This window comes from Calidris pugnax, unplaced genomic scaffold (genome assembly GCF_001431845.1).
Source record: "Calidris pugnax isolate Ruff unplaced genomic scaffold, ASM143184v1 scaffold211, whole genome shotgun sequence".
Taxonomy (NCBI): Eukaryota; Metazoa; Chordata; class Aves; order Charadriiformes; family Scolopacidae; genus Calidris; species Calidris pugnax.
The window spans coordinates 8,299,999-8,313,464 of NW_015091083.1; the positions used below are offsets into that span (position 1 = coordinate 8,299,999).

General features: G+C 38.8%; 1 protein-coding gene across 5 annotated transcripts in view; it reads left to right on the plus strand.

Moving 5' to 3' along the window:
- The window catches only part of TRAF3 (TNF receptor associated factor 3), a 70,995-nt gene that overhangs the window by 19,764 nt on the left and 37,765 nt on the right, over window positions 1-13,466 (plus strand). For 3 of the 5 annotated variants that reach the window (XM_014957565.1, XM_014957568.1, XM_014957569.1), the window contains exons 2-3: window positions 917-1,102; window positions 1,951-2,094. The gene's annotated coding sequence lies outside the window, so the exon portion shown is untranslated. The remainder of the gene's footprint in view (window positions 1-916; window positions 1,103-1,950; window positions 2,095-13,466) is intronic. The other 2 variants (XM_014957566.1, XM_014957567.1) reach the window with 1 other exon arrangement.

Consider the following 13,466-nt stretch of genomic DNA (forward strand, 5'->3'; position numbering starts at 1 on the left):
TTAAGAGCTAAAACCCCAATCATTTTCTATGTCTTATCCATGTCTTTGGATGATTTTTTTTTTTTAATGCTGGAATTTCAAAGGTATAGCACAGTTATAATGCTGCTGTTTAGCTGTGGAGTGTACTTGTTAGTAAGAATGAAACTTTGGAGGTGCCTGAATTCTCTGTGAATCAGAAGGGGTTGGTTGCTGTGTCAGGAGAGAAAGGAGAGGCACAAAAATCCCTGCACTAAATTCAGCTTTACAGCTAAGAATATGAGTGGAGAGTGACCAGGGCAATCATAATTGGTGTACAAACTCAAGATGGGAGCTTAAAAGAGCTTTAGAACTTAAATTTCATTCTGAGTTACTATATAAATGTTTAGTACAGAAATTCATACTTCATTCACAGAATCTGTAAGAATTACGGGCCGATTTGCAATGTGTATGCTATTTTGGTGGGGAAAGTGGTGTACGGTTGCAGATCTCCTTTTCTTATGACTAAGAGTTTATTCCTGTAGTTTTCTATAAATCTCAGTGCTGGGCTATTTTTCCAGCTACTGTCTTTCTAGAATGGGCCAGATTGGGTTTTCCTTGGCCAGTTTGTTTCTTTTGCCCAGTCTGTGATCACTCTTTACCCTGTAACTTAATATGGTTGTGGTCCAAAGTAGCCTGGCTGCTACTTTGGAGCAGGAGCCTTTCTTTTCCCCTGAGGACCAAAGGTGAATTGTAGCAGGTGACAAAGATTAAAAAAAAAAATCAGCCACAAAAAATCCCCTATTTATTGCTGTGGAAGTTTGTGGCATTTCTTCTGAGGAAATGTTTTGTTGGTCTGGCGTTACAAAGTGGCTTCCTCTAGAGATGATAGAAGAATGAGATCCCAGTGTGTTTAGTGGCAGGTATGCAGTTCTGTGCCTCTTTGAACCTCCCTGACCAGCTCCCTGTAACCGCTGAGGCCGATCCATCTTCACAGCATCCTCTGCAGGATGACAGCTGGGAACACGCTGCCCAGGTGGGCCCTTGGTGCCTCTCTGCTTAGTGTCATCTGGGAACGCCGCTGCTCCGGCGCCACGGAATAGCTCCTCACATCTGCCAGAGTTCACGGGCGCCGCTGGGCTCTGTGGTAGGTGGATGGAAACTTCGTCGACAAGAGTTGAGAAACTAAAATCCTTGCAAAAGTGTGCTTTGGCTGTATATATATTTTTTAAATGATCAGGTGAGGTTACTGCAACGTGGTCACAAAATGTTGTCCTTTGAGTACTTATCCATGAGAGAGACAGTGGGGACTTCAGTGTACTGGTGGCCTGGGCATTGCTGTAGCATTTGTTGCATCTAAACTTCACTAAAATGCATGTAGATAGAGATTTGTATTAATTATGCATTCAGGCTCTTTTCTTCTTTTTCTCTGTGCCTGTTAAAATTCCAGGATCAAAAATCTTCCCCAAACCAGGTTGCTTTCTTCTGATGATCTGTTTGAATATTGTCACAGGGTGTGTGGGCTTTAGTTGTTTGGGGTTTTATTTTTTTTGAGACCACTCTACAGAACAATTAGTTACTTTCCCGGAATTTAGCTGATGTTTCCAAATGGAATTTAACAGACTGTTACCAAGAAAATGGCACTGCTCTGAAGGTTTTGTACAGTCTGTAATGACACGTGATGTATCTGATAGGAAGTTTGTGTGTGCGTGAGGGCAGGATAAATTAGCTGTGACTTTTACTCTGTGCATGTCCTTCTATAATATTTTGTTGAGAGTCCTTTGAGAGCACTAGTGGATGAGAGGAAAACAATGATTTTAAAAATCATATGTTGGTATGTTACCTATAATGTTCTTTATGTTATTTTTAAAACTTATCATTGAAAACTAGTTTGATACTTTCTCAGTTTCATTAAACTATCTTTCCAGATGCTGAGAAGCCTGTTAAAGATTTTTTTGAATGAAGGTAACATAACTTAAACTTTTCTTTCTTTAGGGCAAAGAAAGAAACCGGGCAGACTATAGCAAAGCTTCCTTTATTGGCAAGAGTAAAGAGAACTCTAACAGAGCATTGAGAAAACCTATTCTCCTTTCTCCTCAAGCTGCCGATCACATGAGATTCAGATAAAACGAAGGAAATGTAAGCAATCAAAGAGCCTTCCAAATTTGGGGGAAGGGAGGGGTGTTAGTGTGTGAAGACAAGTGTTTTCTTTGATCAAGAAAACTGTTGCATGAACTTTGGAAATCAAGAGCTTTTTTAAACTAACAATTCCCCTTTTAATATCGTAGTGTCTTCAGTTGTCTGTCAAGGGGAATTGTTATGTGAGAAGGAGTATGTATAATTTCCAGGCTGATACAGGATTTACCTGGTAGCATATAGCTGGTGAAGAGGTTAGAAGAGGCAGTGAGTAAGAACAAAGGCTGGGCTGGGAAGAAGACAAGAACTATCAAGGATTTTGGCTCTTATGCCGTTCTGACAGCAGCTGGGATACTGATGAGGTATTTAAATGGAAAAAGGTCTTCTAACCTGTTCTTAGGGTGAACCTGTTCTAAAGAGTAGATTCTAAGAAAATATATATATTTTATGGAGTCGCGTTACTGCTAGTTTGGAGACTCACCTTTAGTCTTCCAACACTTGTGACTTGACTTGTGGATTGCTTGAAACTGTACTCGCATCGATGTCAAATTACTTGTGGCTGTGATATGGTAAGATTCTTGATGCTGTAACTTTTTTTTGGCTGCTGGGAAAAATCTCACATTTGATGAGCCTGAAAATTCTGATAGCGTTCGATAAACTTTGAAGGAGAAAAAGTACATCAATCTGTAATTCCAAACAAATCTCTCTCGTAAGTTTCCTGGGCCTTTTGTTTGAGTGCATTACTGAACTGGGCTGTACTCAATCCAGACTTCATGAGTTTGCTAGTTAATGGTTAGGATAAAGCTTAAATTGCTACTATATTTATTAAGGAGTTTATGATTTATTGTTTTTTTCCCCTACTAAAGCATGAATACTTGTATAGAGGGAAACGCTTCACCCAAGTGGTCTTTTTACTGCATTGAAGTAGTTATGACTCACGTGGAATATTTCTCTTCTTACCTGCAATCTCGAACTTCACTTGAAATGTTTGGTTTTAATTCTGCACCTAGTTGTACACGTAACGTTTTCTCCTAGTGTCAAAAATATAATACAAATTTTTGTGAGGGTGGGCATTTATTTTGATGACTTTGGTGTGAAATTCCATGTGCAATGCTTGGTTTCCATTGCAGTGCTGCTATGATGAAAGGTAGATGCCAGGAACATATATTGCAAAAATCTGTGGTGTTGATTTTTATGTTGTGCCTCAAGGTAAAACTGGAATGTGGCAGTGGAAGGCTTGATTTAAAGTGCTGGTCAAAACTGAGCAGATGAGAGGGAAAAGGGGGGCTATATAAAGGATAGTATATGAATACAAAAAGTTTGTATTAATAGAGATAAGCCCTTACTTGTATATTTTATTCAGCTTAGGCTACTTTTTTTAAAATAATGTATCTGGAGATGATTTTTAAAAAATTGGGTGATGACATATCATTAAAGATTTAAAATTTTCATGTGGGAAGAGAGAGAAAATTGGGATTGTTCTCATTCAGCTGAATTTAAGATACTGTGGATTTGCCTTAATTACAGCTGTTGTTGTCCCTCTATCCTCTCTAAGCATGCTAATGAAATCCCTTACTTCAGTGAGACACAGAAGCTGTTTGGATTGATAAGGAAATGTATCCTTGTTTCAAAATGGGATAACCTTCACTTATACTTACTTGCTGACAGCTGTGCTGGTGATAGCTGTGATTAGTAAAACTCTGGTGCAGCCAATACCCAGGAGAATAAATTATAAAAACTTTATAAAGAAAAAATACAGTATGAGTTTATGTATATCTAGTTTAATAATTCTTTTTTTTCCCCCCCCTGAATAACTGTCTTGAAAAGTGGAAGATTAAAAAACAAAAAAAGAAGGAGAAACCAGTTTTTGACACTGTATGATTAACCTACAGAACTCACTGATCTGAGATGTGACTAGGAATTTTCTGCTCTTGGCCTCAAAATAATTGATTCTAGGGTTAGCAGAGGTATGGGAGAAACAGGACTCATGCTTAACAGATGCTTTGGAGCTACCTTTTTTCTTTCTTTTTTTTTTTTTTCTTTTTCCTCCAACTGTTGTATTAGAAAACTTTTAACTGTGTCTATTGAAGGCAAATACTCCTAGGCTTGAGTGAAATGATGACAGGATATCTGTCTGTGCTGTGGGCCATGAGCTCATCACTAGTGTGTTGTAGAGGCTCTTTAATGATGGACAAGAATACCAGGAATTGGATTGTGTTTGGCTTCATGGACATCTGTTACTGCATTTTTGATATATTTTGGGACTGTATGCTATATTGCAGGAAGTGCATTTATATATATTCTTAATTGGATTCAATTTGATGCTTTTTTTGGGAATCTTCTAAACGCAGTGGTATAAGAGCTTCCAGGACAATGTGAAGCAGTTGGAAGAAAAGAGCATTTCACAGTGCATTTATGATGTTAAGTTAGTAGTTCTCCTTATATTGAGGGATTGAGAGCACCTTGACCTCTCTAGCTGTTTGTCTGTAAAATTATACCTAGTGTTTTCAGATCACGAAATGGCTTCATATAGATCATAAAACGCTGGGCTGCACTTTAGTTGGAAAGTATTACGAAATGAAAAATCTCTTATGAGACTAAGAAGGACGGGCAGGTCATTTCTTTTCATCCAGACTTCTGGGAGGATTTAGACTGGTGACAAATCTCACTAGAAGAGTCTAAAAATAATACTTCCTACTGATGTAAAACACTTCAGGCCAGGGATGCTAGAAAAGGTAAGCAATATTATGCTTACAAAGTGGTAAAGTCACGTAGGCATTCAGTACAATTGGTGGAAAAAAATAAATCCAGCCCACTGCTGTAATATTGGAAGCTTTGTTGCCTAACAAGTTTTTTGCAGAAAGCGGGGAATCAGCACCATCCTTTGAATAGTCATTAGTGGTTACAGCATCCTTTATACTCTAATCTTAGGACTTAAGCCCCTTGCTCTAACAGTGAGTGTCCTCTACATACTTTTAAATCTGCCATTTGCTCTAATTGGAAGTTACTCTTTGCATTCTGCATATCTAGACTGTGCCTACATGGATCTTTAATGCAAGCAGATAGTCTTTATCAGCATTAATTCTCCAAGGAATCTCCAAGTATTCTCATTTTAGTTTTTAGTGCAACACCTGGAGGCGTTCAGGTTTGAATTTTCAAAAATAAAAATGCACGTTTAAATGTCGAATTGCCATTAATACATTAAACAAAATTGCTCTACTCAGTATTTATTTGGTAGAGGTGAACACGATTTCATTAATATTAACTAGAGGAGCCCTCTGGCTTTAAGCATACAAAAAGAATTTTCAACTAAAACTGGCAACTTCATATTCCCCATCTGAAGATGGAAATCTTTCCAAGGCCTTGTGCACAGTGTGGAAAGCACCAGTTTTTAACCTGTCTCTTAAGCAGCACCAGTACTGTACGATTCTACCAGACGTTTCTTTGAAAGGCTGCTGTTAAGACTCTATGACAATTTCCTAAGCTTGTTTTTTCCTCCTGAAAACTCAACTTCAGTAATATATGTTCACTAGAGGTGTAGAAACTGGAATGCACTTTAGTGTAACTAGAAATACTAGCACAAGTGTTTTGGTGGTTTGGTTTTTTTGATATTTTTTCTGCTTTTTTTTCTTTCTTCCAGATTCCATTTCTAAATGTGCTTCCATTTAGTTTTTTCCTCTAATAGAAAAGTCTTAATAACAGCCTCTCTCCTCCCTCCACTCCTTCCAAACTTCAAGATGTTGGTCATAGAAAATGCATTATAAACAGTGAAGAATACAGTATGACCACTGAAATCACTGAAGTTAAACTGCCCCATCACCTCATTAAACAAGTGGACAATGTTTTTGTCTTCCCTCATGTTCTGATAAATCATAAAATCCAAGAAAATGATGAGAGAGTTGCCCTTATGCCCTTTTCTCATTTTTCTTCCTGAAAAAAATCAATGATTTTAGACAAAGTTGAAGATGTTGTCTAGAATGGTGGAAAAATTGACTTAAGATTAGTGAGAGGTTGAGATCTGTGGGTGACTGCATGTCTTCCTGGCAGTTTAATGTTAAATACAATATTCTGATGATGTTGCTTGCTGTTGTCAGTCTCTAGAATTTGATTAGTATTTAGGGCAGCATGAAAAAGTAACTCTTCCTTACCTGTGTTTATAATATGCCATGGTTGACTGGATGAAATGGAAGAGCAGGGATGTTTTATGTGGGTGAGTTGGTTTCCATAGGAGACAAGATAGATGATTTTTTTGAACTTGGGATGTAGGCTTAGAAAACTTTATTTGGTTAGAGTGGAAAGAGTTTCTTGTGGAAGTGAGATGTTGCAATCTCAAGTTTTCTGGGATGGCTGTTTCTACTTCCACAGTTCTTCATTTCAACGTTGAATTCAAAAAGTGCAGAGCCACACTTCAAGTTGCATCCTACAGCTTCCTCTATACTCTGCTGTGTTCAGAATTTCCAGGGAGGATTCTCTTGTTAAAGTTGAGCTGCTTTTTAAAATTAGATTAACTTAATATTTTTGGGATTCTTGAGAAGGCAGTTTTCCTGTGATTATTTATAATAAACCTCTTGAAGTGCTTTGGGGTTTTTTTTATTTGATGGTCTCTGACACCTTTGCCTTAAGATACTTTCTTTTAATAATTGCAGAAGATGAGGTAAAGAATTTTAAAACAGGTAGTACCTCTGCTTAGGTTTCAAGGCTGGATTCATTAAGAGTCAGCACAGATGCACTCTGCCAGAAATTGGCAATGCAGAAAGTATTCTTCATGTACTTGCCAGTCAGCAGAGGAGATGGAGAGACTGTGATTTGAAGAATATCTGTTGCTATTCCGCTAGACCTTTGAAATTTCATTAGATTTGAAACTGAGGATCTCTTTGATTAACAGAGTGGAAAAGAATAAAAGAATAGCATCCGTCGATAGGTCTTGGTTTAAAAAAGAAAAAGAAAAAAAAGACTGACAGTAGCTTTAAAAGGCAGCAAGATTTTTTTGATTCCTGCTTGGTGATTTCAGAGATGAAGGAGGCTTTGGTGTCTTAACTTGATGTAATTTAAGTTGTTGTTGGTAAATCGTGAAGCAGGGTTTTCTTGAAGGCACACCTTGGGAGAAAAGGGGACTTTTTTAGGTCACTGAGGGATGAGACATCTTTTTCTAGGACTGTAGGCTTTGGCCAAAATGATTCAGACGTGTCATCTGCCTCACTTTTGCCTCACCCTCATTGATCCTCGTTAGGATTTGTCATAGGTTGTTCACATTTGTCTCCTGATTGTAGCAGGCGTAAGTGGGAGACTTCTCTTTTGGGTGTATATGATTTGACATTACCACTTGTAACCTGTGAACCTATGACTTTGGTGCTGTGCAACAGGAGTAAAGGGAATGTTAAGCTTGCTGCAAAACGGAAAGTGAAGGAAATCTGGACTGATAGAAATAGCTTTCCATAAAAACAGCCTATTCAGAATGCAAATATGAACTGGTTTTGCTAGTTTTCTCTTCAAAGCACAAATAAAACAATATTATATAAGGAAACTACCTTTAAGTTGAAGTTTTATGATTATTGTGGCATTTCCCAGAATACTTGGTCTGAATATTTTTCGTCTGTGGTAGACAGAACTTTTCCTTTGTAAACAGAGCCAGAAATGACAAAAAATACAGTGTCGATCCACTTCCTCCAGATGGGACTCGCGTATGTGTCTCAGTCATGGACTTCCCCCGAACAGCAGAGGAAGAGATTAAAGTACTTCTTTGTCCTGTGATCATCTGATCATCTTTTGATCTTTCCTGTTCTTAAATGCTTCTACTAAAAACTTCATATAGAAAATATGGACCTCAACCGGGGGTTAATTTCATAGGTGAAATACAATAAACTTGTATACTTTTTCTCTCCTCTCCTGCACCCATAGACAAGAACCAAATTGGAGTTCAAACTGCAGAAGAAAGTACCCAGGGCGAGCTTGGACAGCACGTCCCTTATCTGTTGTCTTCTGACCCAGGCTTTCAAAGCTTAAGAGGTCTTTTGATTCCTAAAAGAGGCTTTTGATTTCTTGCACTTCAAATGACTTTTTTACTGTGTTTTGGTAGCCCACTGAGATTATGAAGTAATTACTGAGAGCTGTAGATAGCAAGTGGAAGTCAAAATACAAACACTGTTTTTACTGTTGCCTCAGGCTGAATCTCAAAGCCGTTCTGCCAGCCTGTATGTCATGATTTAAAAGAATACTGTTAACTTTCAAAAAAAGTAATAGATGAACACAGTGTCTCGTAAAAATCAGCTTTCCTAAACGGCAATGAATTACTTTTCTGTTGTCTTTTTTTAATGGTTAAAATTGAATCCCTTTTAATGTTTTTCTTCTAATCAGTGCAGTATATGTTAGACTGAAAGCTAATTCTATTCATCATATTATTAGGTAGTTATTAAAAGCATCCGTCCCTGAGCTTTTGGATACTCCAAAAGAAATTAATACTACATTATTATTTGGAAATATTCCCATTCTCATCTCTTAATACTGGTGTAATTACTTTGCACATCTACCCAATGCGTTCTTTTCTGTTTAGATTCCATAAATCTGTTACATTCAGGAGGGGGTACATATTAGAACTCTTTTCATGAAAGCATAGACTAGCAGGCTTGCTAAATTGGGTTCCCTTTATTGGGATGCTGGTTTGCTTAATCCTGTAAGGCACTTCACATGAATGTGTAGACTCATTGTTGAAAGAAATAGAGCCAAAGAAAATAATAAAAAATTAAAGAATGCAACAGTGTAAAACTAAGCTTACCATTCATTTTCTGCTATTTGGTCATCATGCAAACTAGAGATGAGAAATAAACAAATGTTTGCATTTCAAGTGACAGGCCTGGTTGTTCTTTAGCAAAAATATGAAGGTAACATTTTTGGTTATACTTCTCATTTTCCAGTTTAGATAGGAAAAGGAGTAGCCTGTACCATCCAAGACAAAAATAGTTTTGCTACTTGTTCAACAGTTTTTACAGAATAGACACCTTAAAGGTTATGATGAAATCTGGTTTAATTGCCTGAGAACATGTATTGGAACAGGCCTTTTTCCTACATAAGAATATCACACTGTTATTACTATAATAAAAACTCTTTGCAGAGGAGTAGGACGTGTTGCCTGGGGAGGCTGCTGTGTCTTCATCCTTGCAGTTTGTGAAAACTCAGCCTTGGACAATCCAATCTAGCTTTGAAGTTGTCCTTGCTCTGCACTGGAGGTCAGGCTAGATAACCTCCAGAGGTCTCATCCAACCTCGGCATCTCTGGGATGCTGCACTAAGAAGTGACTGTGAAGAGCCTGCAAGTGGCAGAAGCTGCTTGTGCAGAGAGTCTTCTGTGTCTGCAAATGCTTCTGTTCCACTTGCTTATATCCAAGTAATGAATTGCTGGTATTTCCTATTGATCCTCATCTTTTCTGTTCTGTTTCTGTCTTTTTCACAGTTGGTTTGCCTTAGTTTATGCAAGGAAGGCAGATGCTTAGTGAACTATAGGGCAAAGTTTAAAGTAGTTAAAATAACCAATCTATCTTAACAGAAGGAAAAATAATTTTTAAATATCAATGTTGGTTTTATTTTTATAGAGGAATTAGACTTAGTATTTGAATGTTTTGCATAAAAGAAGATAAGGAATGGTCTCATTGGTTGATCCTGTATATGCTGTATAGAAACAGTGAATAGTGCTTCTAACAGGTGCATGGAGGAAAAAATAAAAATTCCGTAGTTCTCCTGTACAAAGAGGAGGAGTGAAAGTGCCAAGACTTCTGGCCTCACACGAGGCAAAGTCGATGCATGGTTCCTCTGCTTTCAAAACTGCCACTCCTGGCACTTGCCGGGGTATTTTTGTGGAGTGACTCAAACTATATTTACATTTGGTTTATCAGTTGTTCTTCTGTGCCCCTGTGCAGACTCAGCGGTGGGGCTTTTACCAGGGAACGGGCCTCTGCAGTGAGACACCTTCATGCTTAAGAGCTCTATAGAGTCGAGATTCCCATGGCAGCCTCCCTGCTCATCTTTAATTTTTTTTGACATGCGTGCACTGAGTAAATTGGTAATACGTTGTCACCAATCTACTGCTTTCAGCTTGCATTATTGTTTTAAGCAGTCATCAAGGTATGGCGGCGTATGTTGCGTGTTATAACCGCGCACACAAGTAGAAGCAGAACCAAGTCAGCAGACTTGTCGAAAAGATGGGGAAAGAAAGATCTACATTCTTTTCAGTAAGTATGTGCTAGGAATTTATTAGAAGCTGTAAAATGCTGAAATATAAGGCAAAGGAGAAGTTCAGATTGTTTTAATAATTTAATTTTAAGATAAAGATTTCTGTGTGATAACTTGAAGCAATAATTCTTGGTGATGGAAGGCACATGGGCTGTGAAGACTGAAGAGCTGGAAATACCACACCGATTATCTGGCTCTCTGAGGCTATTCTGTAAAGAACAGAAGGAAAGTGTGTGAAGAGTGAAACTGATCAAGTCAGTTTCCTATCAATCTATGTTCTACATCCCTTTTTTAACCCCTACTACCCCTTCCTCAATAAAAAAAAAGAGATATATTTAAAAAAAGACTTCCAACCACCCCCTGCCGTTATAATATTGGAGAAGACTAAGACGAAGTTTGCCTGCACGAGAGGGAGTAGGTGGTCTTGGCCAGTTTGGGTGTAGTTAGGTGTAGACTGGCCAACTGATAACCACACGAAAGTGGTAATGATTGAGGTTGCACTTTTACAGCCTCTTGCTCACAGGGACACTGCGTTACGTTTCTCTTTCATTTCCCCATATAGCAGCTCGTTTTCATGAAACCAATCAGTCCAGTTGGGGCCCAAGTGTTTTTGAGAGAGTAGGAGGAGAGACAGGACAATCGCAAGCCGTATCTCATTAAAAGCTACACTGAAAAGACATACCCCATGCTACCAAAGAAATGACCTAGTTTGGATGAGGCGGTGAAGTTTGTGTGGTTTTACACTTTTTAGATAAAAATATACAAGCTGTTTTTTGAAGAGGGAAGATTGAATTATCTCACCGGTCACTTTTCTGCTCTGATCTTTAGCTCCCTGTATAACTCGGGTTTCTTTTTCAGAGCTTAATTTAGATATTTTGCATGCACTGATGTTCTGTTTGAGCAACTTCTGTTCTCAGTGCAAATTGTAATTTGATTGAAAAGCTTTTCTGTCCTAAGTAATAACCGAATCAGATTGCGTCTTCTGTTACCCTCTTCGCTGATAGTGTAACAGAAAGACTTATTTCAAATAACTTCTTTCCCTTTTTAAATTGTAAAACTTCGGCAAGAGCTGATTTGCTTTGTATTATCAATACATTGAAATTGTCTTCATGCAGAGCTTGTGAGGTGCTAAATCTTGTGGTCCCTTTTGCAATCAATTTTGGGGGGTGTTTTAGATTGCCTAAGAGTTCAAGGGGTTATTCCTGGTTTTTTTGTTTGTTTGGTTTTTTTAAATGCAAATTCATTTTGAGGTTTTATAGGTGCTTTATTGTATTTCTATGTTGCAAATCTGTCTTATTCCCGAAGAGCAAATTAAAAAAGTATATGTGATGTGATACAGAACACTAGTGCAGTTTTCTAGGATGTTTGCCCTCTCTGTGGTGAGAACAGCATCCGTGATCGAACAAGGAAAGAGCACAATGTTTTTTGCATGGGAACTCCCAGGCTTTCTAATTCTTGGAACCCCTTTGTCGGTAAAAGCACTTTTGCTTCCAGTTTCTAACCCCCTGTGCTGGTGTTAGTATCAGTTAACTAACAACAAAGTGTTCTAACCTTTACTGCAGTTTACACAGCCTGAAATATTAACTGAGGTCCAGCCTCAGGCACTTGAGAACCGCTTGCGTTGAACAAGAGCAGTGACAAAAATGGAGCTCGGTGAGATGTGACACCCAGGAGCAAGCAGTGTCACCCATCCGAGGACCAGGTCAATCTCTGCTCCTGTTACTCTGCAGAAGCATGAATAAAGCCATATGCTGGCTCCAGGAGAGGTGGCTGAAAGAATGTAATCAACAGTGGACAGGACCGACCTTGGTGACTGAGCCGCTTTTTATGTGCTTATCTGTCCTGAAAGGTGATTGTCCAAGATTTAACAGTTTTAAAAGACATCTGTAAGTCGTATTCTTGTGATGCTTTTTCCCAGGGATAAGAAACTGGAGCTTCAGAAATAGCTAGTGGTGAATTAGGAGTTAAGATTTTAGCGTCGTGAACAAGAACCAGAGTCTTTGACTTGGTGGCAGCTTGCCATGCCTTTAGGAGTTGGAGGCCCCCACCAGAACTGGCCTATCTTGAATGTTCTAGCCAGGCTCCCCTCCTGGCTCTCTGGAGGCATGTTGTCTTCACTGCTGTAAGTGCACAGTGTCTTACTGAGGTGTGACTGGAAAATTGCTTCTTGTTGGCAGTTTGAAACCTGATTATGGGGGTATAATCTGAGTCCTGCTGTTAAAGATTCCTGGAAAGGAAAAGATGACATTGCAGATGACACCCTGTAGTGGTATGTAAACCATAACGGAAAGCTGTTTGCAAAAAGGTGGCAGCTGAAGTGTTTGTAGTATCTGCACTTGGGTTCACCACTGATGACATACCCAGGTGCAGAGCATGTAACTCATGTGTGAGGGCATAGCTCTGTGGTTTGATTTGTGTGTGCAGTTTGATAGACATCACGTCTCCCCACCCCCTTGTTAAATACAGCTCTTCTGTTGGAAGAAAAGAGGTTTTGGTGTTCTTTTAAGTTCAGATTTCAGTCGTGTTTTATTGCAGTACTTCATGAATGGCTTCCTGGTTTTGCTGCGTAAGAAAATTCTCGCTGTTCAGAGTATTGTGGAAGAGAATTCCTCACCAAGCTGGCTGTTCTGCTGCTGGGCTTGTTTAGCTTTTCTGGTCTGATGTACTTGTTCATAAAACAGAAATATAAAGGCTGAGGCACACAAATCTGACTGTTAGGCATACTGCATAGTAAATTTTATTTATCAGTGTGCTTTCTGGTTGTTTTCTGTGACAAGATACCCAATCCATCAATTCCCAAAGTGGAGTCCTGTGGAGCCCTGTGCAGTTTATTTTGGTGTGAAATCTCTCTTGCCAGCTGATGGCCCAGTCCCTGAGTACTTTCATATCTCTATGAAACTCTCACCTGCTGCTCGTTTGGTATTCAGTCCTCTTTCTCAGTTAAATCTTGAATATTCTCTTTCTTACCTTTCCTGTCTCCTCTCGCCTGCCTCCTTGTGACTAATTATTCAGTTTCCCTGAAGAAATCATCCTATTGGAAGACCTCATGTCTCCAATCATCTTTAGCTTCTTTCGATTTGGAAGAAACTGAACAGGGAAACAGACATTCAGTAGTTGTGTTGCATGACTTAGAAGTTCAGGAATTTTGTTCTC